This window comes from Manis javanica, chromosome 8, assembly GCF_040802235.1.
Source record: "Manis javanica isolate MJ-LG chromosome 8, MJ_LKY, whole genome shotgun sequence".
NCBI lineage: Eukaryota > Metazoa > Chordata > Mammalia > Pholidota > Manidae > Manis > Manis javanica.
The window spans coordinates 47,668,749-47,684,239 of NC_133163.1; the positions used below are offsets into that span (position 1 = coordinate 47,668,749).

General features: G+C 41.2%; 1 protein-coding gene across 6 annotated transcripts in view; it reads right to left on the reverse strand.

Annotated features, from left to right (window-relative positions):
- FRMD6 (FERM domain containing 6) overlaps window positions 1-15,491 on the reverse strand; it is a 230,726-nt gene that overhangs the window by 69,680 nt on the left and 145,555 nt on the right. For 2 of the 6 annotated variants that reach the window (XM_017671198.3, XM_017671193.3), the window contains exon 1: window positions 5,904-6,039. The exons of 3 other annotated variants lie outside the window; for them this stretch is intronic. The gene's annotated coding sequence lies outside the window, so the exon portion shown is untranslated. Of the gene's footprint in view, window positions 1-5,903; window positions 6,040-15,491 lie in introns of those variants that run through there. One more of the 6 variants, XM_017671197.3, reaches the window with a different exon arrangement.

Sequence of the window (15,491 nt, forward strand, 5' to 3'; positions counted from 1 at the left end):
ACCCAAAGTCTCACTGGAGACCCCTAGAAGAGAAGAAGATGAAAAGTAGAAAAGAGAAGACCCAAGGGACCAGTAAGGGGGTTAGAGTTAAAGCAGGCTTGAGGGAGTAAAATTCTACCTTACTGAGCTACAGCTCTGTTTTCTCTGGGTAGGTCTGAGTCTATCTGAACAGAGCCACAGAACACCTCTTTGTGAATCAGAAAAGGGCATCCCACTGTCCAGGCCGGTGGGCTCACTGCTTGGACTGCAGAGCAGGGGACAGTTTTTAGAGTAAGGGCTAGGTTTTTAGCCCTTAAATGGCACCAATCTAGACTAGACTGAGAATCCGAAGCAGCTTCTACTCTTGATGCTGTCTGTATGAGTCAATCTCATAGGGCCTTAGTCCCTCCACCTCTAAAAAGAATAAGGTTAGCGGCAGTCACTTAAGTCCTAAGTCTCTTCCACCTTCCCAATTCTCAGTTAAAATCCAGCAATATCCACCTAGTACATTCCTACGTCCCTGAAACACTAGGATTCTGTGGACTGAGTTGAGCCTTCAGTGTTTTTGTGATACTGCATTTTTTTTCCTCTCACATTTCTGAAGTACTTGTTCTCTTTTAATCTTAAGACTATACTCTTCTTTCAATGCCAAAGGTGCTTGATTTTTTTTGAGATATCAAAAGGTCACACCCCACACAGAAGCCACAAACTACCCAAATGTCCATCAACAGAATGGATAAATAAATTTAGAATTTATTCATTCACAGATATAAAAGAGAAAAAGAACGACTGCTACTTGCATCAGCTTGGACATGACACTATGATGAGCTGAAGAAGATACACAAAAAAATTTGTATTTAATTTGCATTTAAATGCAGTCCCAGAACAGGTTAAAAGTAACCTATGGCAATAAAAGTGAGGTTACCCCTGGGGCAGGATTACAACTATAAGGAGAGGCTTTGGAGGGGCATTGGTTTTGGGGGGTTTTTTTGGATGCTGGTTGCCTGGAAATGTCACTTCGTGCATTATACTTGTGCTGTGTGCATTTTTCTGGTTGTATGAAATTATTCAATTAATAAGTTCAAAGAAATAAAGCCAGAAGGATCCCCTAACCTATCCCTCCCTGCCAAAAAAGCCATCTACTGAAATTGGACAGAAGTGCTCCTGTAAAAGAGCAAATTAATTCTACCTTCATTTAATGTGAACAAAAGAACCACCTCAAAAGGTAAGTGAAAAACCTTATTAATTTCCTAAAATCTTTATCTAGAATGTGCTTGATTTTTATGATTCCCTCCTTCACATGAAACTGTGGCTGCAAATTAGTATAAAATATTATATATTTTATATACTAGTTAAACATAACTGTTTAAAGTTCTGTAATATATTTGTACAAAGATGAAGTTACTAGAAACATCTGAAAATATTCTAAGATAATTTGGAATACTGAGATTCAAAACAGATACTTCCAGTCACAATTATCCCAATTATCATATTAAATGAACTGACCTGGACTATGACCAAATACCTAGTTTCCTGCTTTAGAGCTTAAATTCTGTTAGATAAGGCCATACAGATGGGGAAAGGCATTGAAGAAAATGCTGTGCTACAGACAGCTCTAAGGAAGCTCCAGTAAACACTGTCTTCTCCTTTGGCCTATATTTAATTCATCTGACTTTGGTGCAGCACCACATTTTCCTCTTCTTGAAATAACATAACCAGCTCTTAGATCAGTGATTTCTTTCCCATTCGTTCCCAGTGTTCCCTCTTTAATCGATATGGCATATTGCATGACTCCTCTATTTGATATACATAAAAAGTGATATTACACAAACTTACATTAGACATAATTACACCACTAAATCATATAAGATAATTGGAAGCACAGATGTCTTGTTTTTCTCCAAATTGTATGATAACATCAGCCATTACTACTGTACAGCCCCTCTGGTCCCACAGGATGACAGGCAGGAATTACAGTTCTCCCAAATGCTGGGAGAATAGTTAAATATTTGTAGAATCACTAGCGCTTAGACAAAAAAAGTGTTTTCAGTCTTTGAAATGGGAAATGGCTTTGGGTGGGGAGGGACACAATAATAACCATCCAGACCTTAAACATTATTTAACACCATACTAGAGTTTCAACATGAATGCAGGCCAGGTTTCCTGGATAAATACCACTTAGCAGCACTATTTCATCTTGTATACAGACCTTGTAGGGTACCTAAATTCTAATTACTTTTTAATCAGCTAAAAAGATCCTATTGTTTAATTTCCACTTTTAAATACAAAGTTCTCCCTACTTCAGCCTGTTTTACTCATCCTTTTAAGTCTGGATTTTCCTTGCAATTCAATGCTCAGTATTCTACTTGCTCCTTGCTCTGAAATTATCCCCTTAACTTGCCTCTACTTATTTTATAGGCCCCCAAAGCCTCTGCCTGAAGATAATGTGCAATTCAAAAAGCCCTCAACTACTCCCTATATTAAGGTTTAACTGCAGAGGCCAACAATACTGTTTTTCTTGTGTGGGTTTTAGGAAAGATACATTTTAAGTAAAATCTTGCCACTTGTAAAATTCCATCACTAAGTTTTTCCTACTCTACCCCTACACTCAACTGTTTAATACACAATCACAATGTAACCAAACTCCCAATGGGTAATTATATAATTATACAGGCTTCCTAAAAATATATAATTTCAAATGTGCAACACACAACCTTTATAACTGGTGTTGGGAATACAGATTTAAAAATAGTAGAGGTTGTAAGTGTTCCTGTTAGTTGTTTCTTGTGGGTGGGGAAGGGTAGAGGACCATCACACAAAGACCAACTGCTACATCAGAAACCACAAACTGTATTACAACAGGATTCTATTAAAGACTGTAAATACACTTAAAACTTTTTTTCTCTAAAAACATTAAGTTGGAATTGAATAAATGAAGGCCAAAGCTTTGTCTATAAGGATACACAATACTGATATCTCTGGTTTTCCTACTTAACGAAGGAAGAGGCTTCATTTCTTACTTACCAAATGAGGGCATTTATGAGGTTTGTATGATTCACAACAGGAAAAATCCATCTCTGTATAAATGTCTTTTGATGACTTAAAACAATATTAAACTGACTTTAGAGAGGGCCTGTGAAATTTAGTTCTGAACACAGAAAACTACCTAAGGGATAATTTGTGAATGCCATCTGGGATCCAGGCAGCCTCATCAACAAAAGGGAAAACTTGTTGAGATCATCCAAGATCTAAAATTCACATACATTTTTACATCTGGAGTGAATTAATCTTTTCTTGGTACTGGCTTTCATGTAATAAAATAATTGTTTGCAGGTTTTATTTTTTTTTAAACCCACAGTCTTAGAAATCAAAATGTGCAACATCCAAGTTGAAAACTACAAAGAATTCCTTTATCAAAAAGGTTAGTTGTGAGACAGGACTCATTTACCCTAAACTCTGAACTTGACAGTTTGGTCAAAAACAATTGTGTTTGAAACTTTCATTTCAAGCATCTGCCACAAAGGCTACACAGTCTATTACGTCATAAGTTCTGGAAGCCAAAAACTTTATAAGTGTAGTTAAAAGTGAAACAAACTCCAGAAACTAGAAAAGCTGTACATCCCTCTCCTCCCACCCAATTCATCTACACCAGTTGAATGAGTTTTTAAAGAACTTCTAGCTAGAAATTATTACCTAGCATATCGATATTTTGCTCTCAAACCCAGTGAGTTCATCCTGGCCTGAACTGTTTTCCTGTACAGCTAGGAGTTATCTTAAATTTGCAAGTTCAAATTATGTACTTCAGGCTGGTAGCTTACCCATTACCCCTCAAAAAGGAGAGAGTGGAAATAAGGAAAAATTTCTTGTCCCTTATGTTTTGAGCACTGCAAGAATTGTTGATTACTGTGGTCCACCAGTGTCAAGATCTCTGGCATTCTTACAAGCAATTCAAAAGGAGTGAGGGGTGGAGGGTGGGATTAGTTCATATTACAGTCAGTCTGCTTTCTGCAGAAGATATCCTGGTGATAACTTGATAGTAGATATCCCCTGAGGGACCCTTCTCATCTAATAATCTCAAAGGTCCATTTTAATATGAAATATAAATCCAGTATATTTACAAACATACTAGAAGAGCTCTCAAATGTCAGCTGTCTCATATTGTGGTGTATTTTCATTTTTAAATAATACTTTTATTTTTCAAAACCACACCCAAGGAAATTGCTTAAGTGCTACGAGTTTTATACTACAAAGGACAACAGCAAACACATCTGTTTTCCTGCCCCTCATCTGGTCTTCTCCCCTCCCCCATTCTCTATCCTGCAAACTCTTTGTAGGTCTCAGTGGTTTTTAAGACTACATTCTACAAGAGTCTCATAATGCTGTAAATTCTGAAAAACTTCTTTCCTTTAACATTGCTGGGCCTAAATTTATGCCCTGCTCTAAGAAGAAAAATCCAAAAGTCAAAAGCCTTCTTAATGACAGAAGTATTACGGAAAATTTCCCCCACAAAGTTTTGATGCTGTGAAATATCAACTCTCTGAAATCACAAAAAGGAAATGACTTACATTCTTGGAAAATGAAGCCACTAGCAGCTTTCTCCAACAGCGTTTCTAATCCCTCAACTACACCCTGTGGCAAAGGGGAGTATTTCGTGCAAAAACTAAATTTAAATAGATGCTTATAAAACCAATGAACAAACACCGTCGCGTCCCAGAGAAGAGGCGGAATCACACATGGGAAATCCACAAAGAGATACTTTTTTTCCGCACAGTCTGCACAAAGCTGGAGAGCGCAGGCTTAAAGTCAAAAGCAACCTGAGAACTCTTAAAAGTTTTCCTTCCCCGCTGTGGGCAATGTACAGCTCCTCAGGGAAATACTGGCAAAACAGATTTTTACTAAAAAAACAGGAAAAGGGCGTGAAGGGGCTAGTGTTTCTTTGGACATTAGCTCTACACAACCACATAGCCTGATAATCGGCCAGCTTTCATTTCAACTTCATGAAATAATGCTTATTTTGACAGCTTTCCATTTATTCATGGCTTTAAGAATAAGGCTCTCACCATTGGATTACACTGTCCCGGGAGTCGAGGTGCTATTATAAACTCTTGAGGACCTCACGCGGGTGGGCCCCCAGCTGTCCACACCTGACGGGTCCTGGCGCTGTTCGAGGATAAGCTGGTGGTCCCCTCTGCCCGTGTCGGGCCTGCGCGCCGCGAACACCTCCAGGAGCCCAAATTCCGCAGGCCGCGCCCCCAACTCGCATCCCACCGAGGCCCCCTTCTGGCGCCGCCGAGCCCCTGCTCAATTTCCAGCTACCCCGACTAGGCACTTTCAGGGACGGTGAGGCAGACACTGCGCTCCGGTGCCTCTCCTAGCCGGGAGGTCCGGCCCCGGCGCGCGTACAACAGGCGGCTCGGCACCCAGGAATGCTGGGTTTCGGGGCTGCCACGGAGCCCCGTCACGGCGACAGGGCGCGACCGACAGGCGCGCCAGAACTGGGCGCGGGGTACCAGCGAGGAGACGACCTAGGTGCTCGAAGCCCGGGGCGCAGCCCACAGCCCGGCCGGCCTCCCGCCCTCGCCGCAAAGGCCGTCCCGGAGCTCCGCGCCTTCGCCCCTGCCCGGCTCGGCTGCCCCGGGGCCCCGTCCTCCCAACCCAGCGTGGGCGAGCCCCGACTCGCGGAGAGGCGACCTTTCCACCCGGTGCCCGACGCCCAGAGCCGAGGAAACAAGGAGGCGAAAAAAGACGCGGAGAAGAGGACACTGCCTGGCTGGAGTTCGCGACTACCAGAAACGCTCCCAAAGCCCGGTCCAGCAGCAGCCGCCGCCGCCCAGCCGGCAGGGGGCACAGCGCGCTGCCGGGGCGCAGCCGAGGGACTAGGGGACGGGCTAGGAAGCACTACGGAGCCGGGTTCCTGTTCTTACCAAGAAGAAAGTCGGGAGCACCAGGCGTCGAACTCTTGTCAGCTCTCAGCCAGTCCTGCCGGCGCCGCGCCTGCCCTGCTCCTCTCAGCCTCTGGGCCCGGGCTGCCCGAGGAGCGTTCCGCGTCCGCCCCGCCCCCAGCCCCGCCCCCTGAAGCTCCGCCCCCACCCGCCCGGAGGGGACGAGGGAGGCGGTGCATCCGCTAGAGCACCTCGCGGAGCTCGCGGCTGCACGTGGAGCCCCTGTCAGCCCCGCCCCGGACACAACCAAGCATCCCGCGGAGGGGTGCCGCGGGTCGGGATCGGAAAAAAGCGGAGGGTACCATGCCTCCGGGATGCTGCAGAGGAAGACGGGCCGCAGAAGGATGCTGTGTGTGGACTGCCGCAATCTAGGCCTTTCCTGGCGCAACGGAGTCGGAGGCGCGAAGGGACACTGCCAGTTCCCCCTGCTTCGGGCAGAATGGCCTCTCCGAAGCGCGGCCCCCGCTCCCCTGGAACGCTCCCCGCCGGGTTCAGTCGCGCTGGCCGGGGGCGGCTGTTCGGCCTGAGCAATGTCTTACTAATTCGGAACGACTAAGGGTAGGCCACTCAGAGGAGGCGGTCCCAGCGGAGGAGGCTTCGTGACTCCCTGCTTCCCTCCGGTCCTCCTGTCCCGCACCCACGTGCCCATCACCACTCGGGACGCCGCGCCCTCGCTGGTTTTATACTGGATGGAGGGGGCGCCTCCGAGGAGCCCAGCCTCCCGCGCTAACTCTGCCTCTCCGGTTCTTCAGGTAGACACAGCCTCTGTCTGCGGTAGCTTTAGTGCCTGTAGTCCCTAAGAAATTGTATCTGCCCGCTCCGGATGGGGCCGGAGGGGCGCAGCGAGTGACGGAAGGGACCAGTGGAAGACGTTTCTATGGCTCTAAGAATCGAGTCAGGAGATGGAGGTTTCTTCGTCTCTTTTCACTCGTCAGGGTGGGGAAAGGGGCGAGTTACGCCACCCCGGTCAGCCTGCTCTTGTTGGGACTGGAGACGGAGAGAGAAACACAGCCTCCACCTGGCGCTAAGGCCCGCGATCCACAGAGCGCCACCCTCCTGGGCTTCTTATGTTGACTGCTGACCCAGTGACCCTGGCCAGCCGGGGCAGTAACGCCCCACCGAGCCCCTCACTAAAGGAGTAATGGTGTGTAAGTTTCTTAGTATGACAGTTGGATGAGGAGACAAGGAAGCAGAGGAGGACCTGAGAAGGACACTACCCAAAATCAGATTTATGCTGACAGAAGCCAACTTTAAAATTGCCCGGCTCTTTTGATCCAAACACAAATATGTAAAACTAGCGGTGAAAGTATGCCTGTCTGTTCCTTGTTTGCATGGCAAAAGAAATGCAGTTTTCTGTCCGTTAGAACTTAGGTTCACTTGGAATAGCTGTCTTCACAGCTTTTACATTTTGGGAACCATGATATTAGGACTGAATATTAGGAGCAGTGTGATCTTTTGTCTTTTCACAATTGATAATATTCAGAGTTTATCTGATAAAGCAGAGTAGTTTCCAAGGATACTGGACTTAACGATTTAAAGTCATGACTCCATTATGGAAAGAAGGGCAAGAACTATGTTTCTATAACTGCCTTCTAAATTAGTTGTATTTAATTAATAGATAAACTTATAAATTGATAAATAGTTGGTTACAATGTAGGCATTTAAAAGTGGAGGATTGCACTTTTTCATTTTTATCGTTTGTAAGGATTCAGAATGAGTGCGTATTGAACACTAGCTTGTAAGATCTTAAATTGATGTCTAATGAGATAATCCAGCATTTCTTACATAAAGATAAATGAAATAACAGCAATATATTACTGTCTTGGAAAACAGTTCCTAAATCTGATTTCTTTTCAGGCTTTGTGCATAAAAACTAGCAGATAAAGAACAACATATTGTTAGATTGTGAAACATTGCTGCAACATAAAATAATTAGGTAATCCAAGGAGCAAAATACTTTAAACAGCTTTTTTTAGCATATGTTTAAGATTGGGCTTACTGTCTAGAGTTAGACTGTAGTAAAATTTACTATGAATATTTTTTATAGACTCTCTCATAATACATTTTGTAAACTAAGTACTTTAAAACTATTAAATCAGATTTATAAACGCCTAAAACATCATAAAATTCTGCAAGGATTGTTTTGGGAAACAACATATAATCCACTCAAGATGGAAATGTAGCTAAAAAAGGATGGGTTGTTTTAGATATTTCTTAGCCCAGGGAATGTTTTTCTGCTCCTATTACTATAAAGAATGCAGGTAATATAGGTAATCAAAGTTATATTGTATGATGAGATGTTTTCCTAAATATGAGACATTGCCCATCAGTGAAATATCATCCTTAATGCATCTTAAACTATTACTTTTTCCATGGCATGTAAATATTAACATAACTCTATAATTTTGCTTTTGTTTTTCTTAGGAAGAAGTTATTCATGCCATGAATTTATTGAATACACCCATTCAGCAGGCATAGGGTTAGACTCTGGGATTCAAAGGTAAAAATATTCCTGAATCGTAATACTTCGAGGGAACAGGCATGCAAGTAAACAGTTACAGTATACTTCATATAATGCTTGCCATGGTAGAGATACGCAGGAGGAATGGTGGAAAGGCCTTCTTACATCCCTTGTCGACTGAGATGGGAAGGATAACAAAACTTTGACCAAAAACAAGTTGGTTGAGGTAGTGGTTCTCAAATTTGGCAACATATTGAAATTACCTAGGGACTTTGAAAAACTATTGATGCCTGTATCCCAGATACGTGATTTAATTGGTCAGGAATATGGCCTGGGCTTGGGAATGTTTTACAGAGCTCCACATTATTCTAAGAGGAAATACATGTGAGAATCATCTACTTCCCAAGTAGAGGGCACAGAATGAACAAGTACACAGAGGCACACGCTTTTAAAGCAGAGTGACCATAGCCTCATTTTGTAATTGAAGAGGCTTCATTAAGGTCTCGTGGATGATATTTACACATTTAGGTGTAAGCAACATGGTTATATAGAAAACAAAGACAGGTAAACTGCTATAATTTTCCAAATACTAGAGTAGTATATTGAGAATACCAGTTCAGTATATTAGAGGGAAAAAGTTTAGTTCTTTTTAGCAAGGTTACTTGGGACTCAGAGTTTGTTTTAATGCTGAATTATAAATTCTAGTCAGAGAAGTCAGTAATTTGACATACTGGCTTTGAAAGAATACTTTCTCCAAATTAAATACTGTTCATTCTGGCTGAAGGTCATAATGAATAATTTAAGTTCATTTTTCTTTTTGACAATTACTGAAGTTCATTTTAAAAAACAAAAAAATGCATTTTAAAGCAATCAAGATGAATTTAAACAAGTCCTACTACTCTAAGGTCTTAAATGTCCATTAAGCTAATGTTGTACTATTTTGAAAGACAAACCAGTTGCATGTAGAAACTTAATATGCAGTGATGTAGTCCTAGTTTTCATTGCCTATTATTTAAAAATACCCTTTTTATTACTTACAGCTGGTATATTACTGCATCCTGTAAAATAACACAGAAAGAGATTTCAGTGCTCAAGAAAAGTCCAGAGAATTGATTATCAATCATTTGATCTAGCTGTATCATTATTGTGCACCAGAATCCCCTAGCCAGGAGTACAAATAATTATTTTGCAGAGGCAGCACTGCACAGGGATTAATATATAGCAAAATAACTCAGAAGAATCTACCTTTACCCAGCTTAGAGATACAAAGCTGAAAAAACTAAATTCATTAAAGTCTGCTCTCTTGGCCACCAAATTTTAAGAAAATATTTTAAAAATAGATTAAGTTGATTATCCTGGGTCAATAATACAGCATGTAAAAGTTTACAGGAGACATATTTGAAGAGCTACTTTCTTTTCTGTTACGGTTTTAGCTTCACCACAGATATCACATTTCCATCTCCTCGAGGGCTTAAATATTTGAATACTCCACACAAAAGGTTTGATTAGACTAGGAGGGCCAGGCTAGGCCTGTCTCTCCAGAGGAGAGGCGTTTCTGAATGGTGCGTCTTAGGTGTTAGCTGCATAAGGCATGACAGTGCACCACAGAACAGCATGGAGGTCTGAAGAGTTGTGAGGCATGGTGGCAGAAGCAGTGATAGGTTGAGGGATACTACTAACTAAAATGTGAGGAATTCAGTGTGAAATTATACACAGAGTTTCACATTATTGAGAAGAAGATTGAGAGCAGGTAGAAGGGCCCTCATATAGAAAAATGTCTAGTAGAAGGGGGAATGGAAATAAGGGGTAGATTCCCTACAGTATAAAACAGTGATGGATGCCATTTGTGTGTTTATACAATGGGCTTTAAAGGTCCCGAAGCAGTTTTTCCAGCTCTGATTCCTGATTACTCTCTGAAAAGCTGAAAGAGAATATTCCTACCCACCAGAGGCAACTTCGTCCATTCCACACTGCGGAGATAGATGTGAAAGGGAAGGAAGTAGAAATCTGGTGACAAACTGGTTACTCTGAGTTATGCCTCAAGCATACTCCGATTATCTTTATCTGAATAATATTCCAGGAGGAGTCACTTTCAAACACAAATGATAACATTGTGGATGTCACTGAAATTTTTATCAGTATTTCATGATAATTCTTATCAGTTTGTGCCTGAGACAAACTGAACTAGAATAAGGGGAGACATGAACATGCATCTTCCAGAACAAAGGCTTATAGCCTGGCTGATCCTGGCTTTCTTGAAATACCAACAGAAGTTCCATTTATGAAGAGGGCTTATTAAATCTGTCCATTCTGTTTTAATTTGGTTGCCATTAAGCTTGTTTTTAGTTGCTTTAAAAAAATGATGAATAAAAGTGCAAATAAGATGTGCTCGCTCTGGAATTTCACAGGAAGTTCACTGAGGCTTTGTTTTTGGGGCTTCCAAAGAACACTCTACTCATCTGTGGTGGTTGGGATTTTTGGTTATACCACAAGGTCCTCACATGCTGGTTCTATAACCTAGTTGGGGAAAGGGAAAACATTTACGAACACCCACATCCCTGTTTTCCTCTCACCTGATCCTAGATTAGAAACAAAATCTATATTCACTCTCATTTGGCTTGGCTATGGAAATAAATGCTAAAAAATCTTAAGAAATTCTACAGGCAAGGAGGCAATGGTTACATTTTTCTTTTTCAAGGGTAGCCTAATAGATCATTCTATTAGCCTAAACAAAGTTCTTATGCTCTAGTTCTTTGAAGAAAGAACACTAGTAATTAGACTGGCGTCTGGATTAGAAGTCAAGCATTGTGGTATTGTTCTTAAAGGACTTCAGACCCAGATGTTTAATTTTGACAGGTCTTGGGAAAGAAGTGCTGGGCAATAGCACTCTTAACAAGATCTAGCTTTGAAGGTAAGATTCTTAATGGAGAGGGAGGGTAGGACTTTTTAAACATGCTTCTTTTAAAACTTTATTATGTATTTGTGATTCATATACAGTTAAGCCAAACATTCTATGTGAGTTCTTGAGCCAAAAAACAGAATCAACAAATGGGTGATTTTCTGTTCTGCTAATAGTTCTATATTGGATAATAATTTTTGCCAGTCATATCCTAATTTCTTAAAGGATACTGGGGATATATAAAGATAAAATATGATAAGTTTATGAATGTATAGACTTAATATGCAAATCAGTATAAAATATTTTATCACATCAGTAATTTTCACTGCTACTATTTATGCATATGTACACTGTCACCCCTCCCTTTAGAATTTCAGCTTCATGTGAGCACAGACCTAATGTCTCTAACTTCTGTGGCCCTAGCATCTAGTAAAGTGCCTGGTACATATTTCTGGAGTGAGTAAATTCCATACATTATGTGTAATGAAGGAGTGTGTATATGCACACACAGATATGTTGAAGGTGGGGTGGAAAAAAGAAGGTGCTGGGGTAAGAATGGGGAAGGATTAACACTTTCTTGAGATGCGTTTTGGACATACATCCCAGATAATAACAAGGAAGGACCTATCATTTAAGAAGACTTTTGGTTGATTTGAAAGGGACACTATGTGTCAAACAGTTCTCACACAGTGTTTATGTTTAAAGTATAAATATGTGCTATAACTATTCAATACTCTATATATACTGGCATTAATGTGTATTTTATTTCTGTTTGCAGTCCTCCCCCTGCCTTTACTCACCCCATCCTTTGAGATAATGGATGTTAAATGGTTTTTACTAGAGCAGTTAATCAATTATTGAATTCCTTGCCAACAGAACATTTTGATGAGATGCCCTTGGGAACAGAGTGGTTTGGGTTGAGCAAGGGGAAAATTAATGGCCTTGATTCCATTTGCTCAGTTGCCCCACCACTGTGTGAAGTTGAGCTGGATGTCGTCTGGAGCTGCTCCATCTCTGGACACTGGAAATTGCTCTGTCTACCACATCGTGCCCTTCTACCTCTCCCCCAGGGCCGCTGTTTGACCTTGGAGATTTTCACTCACCAAACCCCTCCCAGTTCTTTCAAATTTTAGTTGTTTTTGGTTTCACTGCTTTCCTTTTGAGTTTAAGGCCTGGGCTCACTATTTTGAATATATTCTGCCCTATAGTCTCATATCCAATAATCTCATTGACCTTCCAAAACAGCTTTCCTAACAATACCAAAATTCAACTCAGTTGTGCATTCTCTTGCATTTTGCTTAAAGTCTCTGAGGAAGACTAAAAATCGAATAAATGAGTTAGTTAGTCACATCACCAATAGTCACATCACCAGTAGTGGAGCTCTCACAGATGCCTGGTCAACTTTTCATTCATTCCTGGTTGGCTCCCTTTCCTTTCACCACAATGACTATTCAGATTTTGTGACTCTCTTCAAGTCCATCATCCCACTCTGAAATCCGGCCACTCTCATGGGTCAACTTAGCCGGATTCTTTACTGGTCACTGGTCAAAAGGTTTATAAGTATCACCTTGTTGAATCCTCACAGCAGCCCTTTGAGAGAGGCAGGAGCATTATCCCTGGTTGATAGATACCCAAGAGCTAACAAAAAAATAATAATAAGTGGTGGTGCCTAGATCCGAGCTCAGGAAATCTGTCTCCAACCTCCTGCTTTCTCCTTGAAGTGTCTTGTTTTCGGTGCAAGGCTGATCAGGCATTTTCTCACTAGTCCTGTCCACTTTCAGGCTGTTCTCTCCTGACTCTTTTCAGTCTCCTCCTACCCAAGCTCTGAACCCCAAGCCCCACTAGCAATTCAAGTGCCTTCTCCATTATTCTCTTATTTATTTAGCAAATACTAAGTACCTGTTGTGTTCCAGGTGTTGGGAACACAGAGATAAACAAGACATAATCTCCCATCTTGGAACTTAAACTCTAATTATCCACTCTCCCTTTTAAATGTTCAGTATTTGGCCATCCCATAGATCCTTCTTTCCACCTACAGAATGTTGGAGTCACTACATTTCACACTAGATCTAGCACTTGCCCTGACAAGGCACCAGGTGCATGTTTGACAGATGGACGAATGATTCCAGGTAAAATAATTAAGGTTTGGAAGTTTGTCACTAGTCCCCCTTTCAAAAAAATGGCCAATTCAGGTGGGCCTCTAGCTCTTCCTACCTTTTTGTCTCAGTAGACTTATAGGAAGGTTCTGAAAATGAACCCTTTGATACCAATGACTGACTAGTTGCACTTTAGCTGAAATGCATTCCCACCAAAATTACTTCGAACAGGTACAAATAGTTTAAGCCTTGGAATCTATAATTGTGGAAAGATACACATCCTTGTTAAAGGAATATTAACATTTTTAAGGGGGAGATATTAGTGATACAAGGCACTTTTCAAACTTGTATTTTGTTACTTCTAATCTAGTGCTTCTCAACCGGAGGTGGTTTTGTTCCCAAAGGAACATTTGGCAGGGTCTGGGGACACGGTTTGGTCATCACAGCCTGCAGGAGTGGCGGGGGTGTGCACAACAGGCTGGACGATGGTGCTGAGGTCGTCTAGTGGATAGAGCCTAGAGATGCCACTTCACATCCTGCAATGCAGGGAGCCTCACAGCAAAGAATTATTGCCCCTAGTTGAGAACCACTTATCTACAGGGTGAACTTCAACCTTTAGTTGCCCTGTGAGTAGGGCTGAAGGGAGGCCCCCATCTGGGGATACTGGCTGAGCCTGCTAAAGGTCGGCTGACAAATACTGTGGAAGATGAGGAATCAGTTGAGACAGAGTGAGGCATTTGGGCTCAGTCTCTATCTGCTCTTCCCCTAACTCTACCTGGATCTTTTCTCAGCCTCAAGACTCTTGATATACAGCATATGTCTTCCTATGTCACCCTTTAAAGTATATGGTGATTTTGAGGGGGGAAAGTAAATAGGATAATCCCTTTATCTGACAAAAGCATTTTTTTGCATTAGTATAATTTCTACTTCTGGCAGTGAATTTCTAATGTGGTAGAATACATCCTCTTTGTCAACAGAGGTGTGTACAGATTTTTCTCAATCCAGATTAAAGGACAGTGAGGTAAAGAAGAAAAAATTTGGAAATATTAAAGTTTTTTACTTAAGTCAGTGAAGAATCAACTTACTGAACTAAAATTAGTCTCAAAGAAGAGCAGTTATATTAATAAAGTGTACACTTTATAATTTAACCAGGCCTGACTATTTATTAGCTCTTATGATGATTAATACTTGTAATTATTTAAGTAGTTTGCCCAAGTTTTTGAATTAGTGTACTAGAAATGTTTTAATAGGTTAATGTGCATTTTGAACAAATAGCTACTGCCAAATATACAGAAATAAACTGGAGGAATCATTAGGGCTATCAAAAATTATTTGCATAAATGTATTGGTCACATTCATATCAGCTGAAGCCACATTTTTATCTCTATACCTCCATTATTATTCATATCATTAACATTTATAATAAAGAATATGTACATACTCAGATATTTTCAAATTCTTAGAAAGCAAAGCCCAAGAAGAATAGCTATAAAAAGTATACCATTAGCACGTTTTTCAAATATTGCCTGATTTCCAGTTGGATTTACTAGCTGATTTCTTTCAGACAGCTGTTCCCAAACCTGTACATGTATTGGAACCATTTAAGAAAAGGTGACAAAGCTGGGAATTTCAAATTAAAATACCAGCAACAAACTGACAAATGATTCTGCTACCCTTTGTGATCCTTGTGATCCCTGTGACCCCTTGTGACCCTTTGTGTCCCTTTGGGTAGGTGCTCTGTTAATACTTACACTGAAGATTTAACTGAAGAGGCCAGATTAAAGATACTTTTGAATGTTTAATTTAAGGCCCCAAATGCCTTAAGTATTGTGACTCTACCAACCCTGTCCAACGAATAAAATGGTGGGAGCGGGTATTGAGGTGAAGGGAAAATGTGTTAAGATGTGATTACTATTCTTTGTATCACAATAAGGACACTAATGTCAGTGCATCCAATTCAAATTTAGGAAGGGTTGCCTATTTTTAATTTTCTATGATGTGAATGGAGTAACTAAAGCTGATTTTTATTTTGGTGAGTAAGAAACCGTTCAACTAAAGATAAAGTAATGTAGCCCACAAGTCTTAGTGGATAACATAATTGCATCTAATCCCCA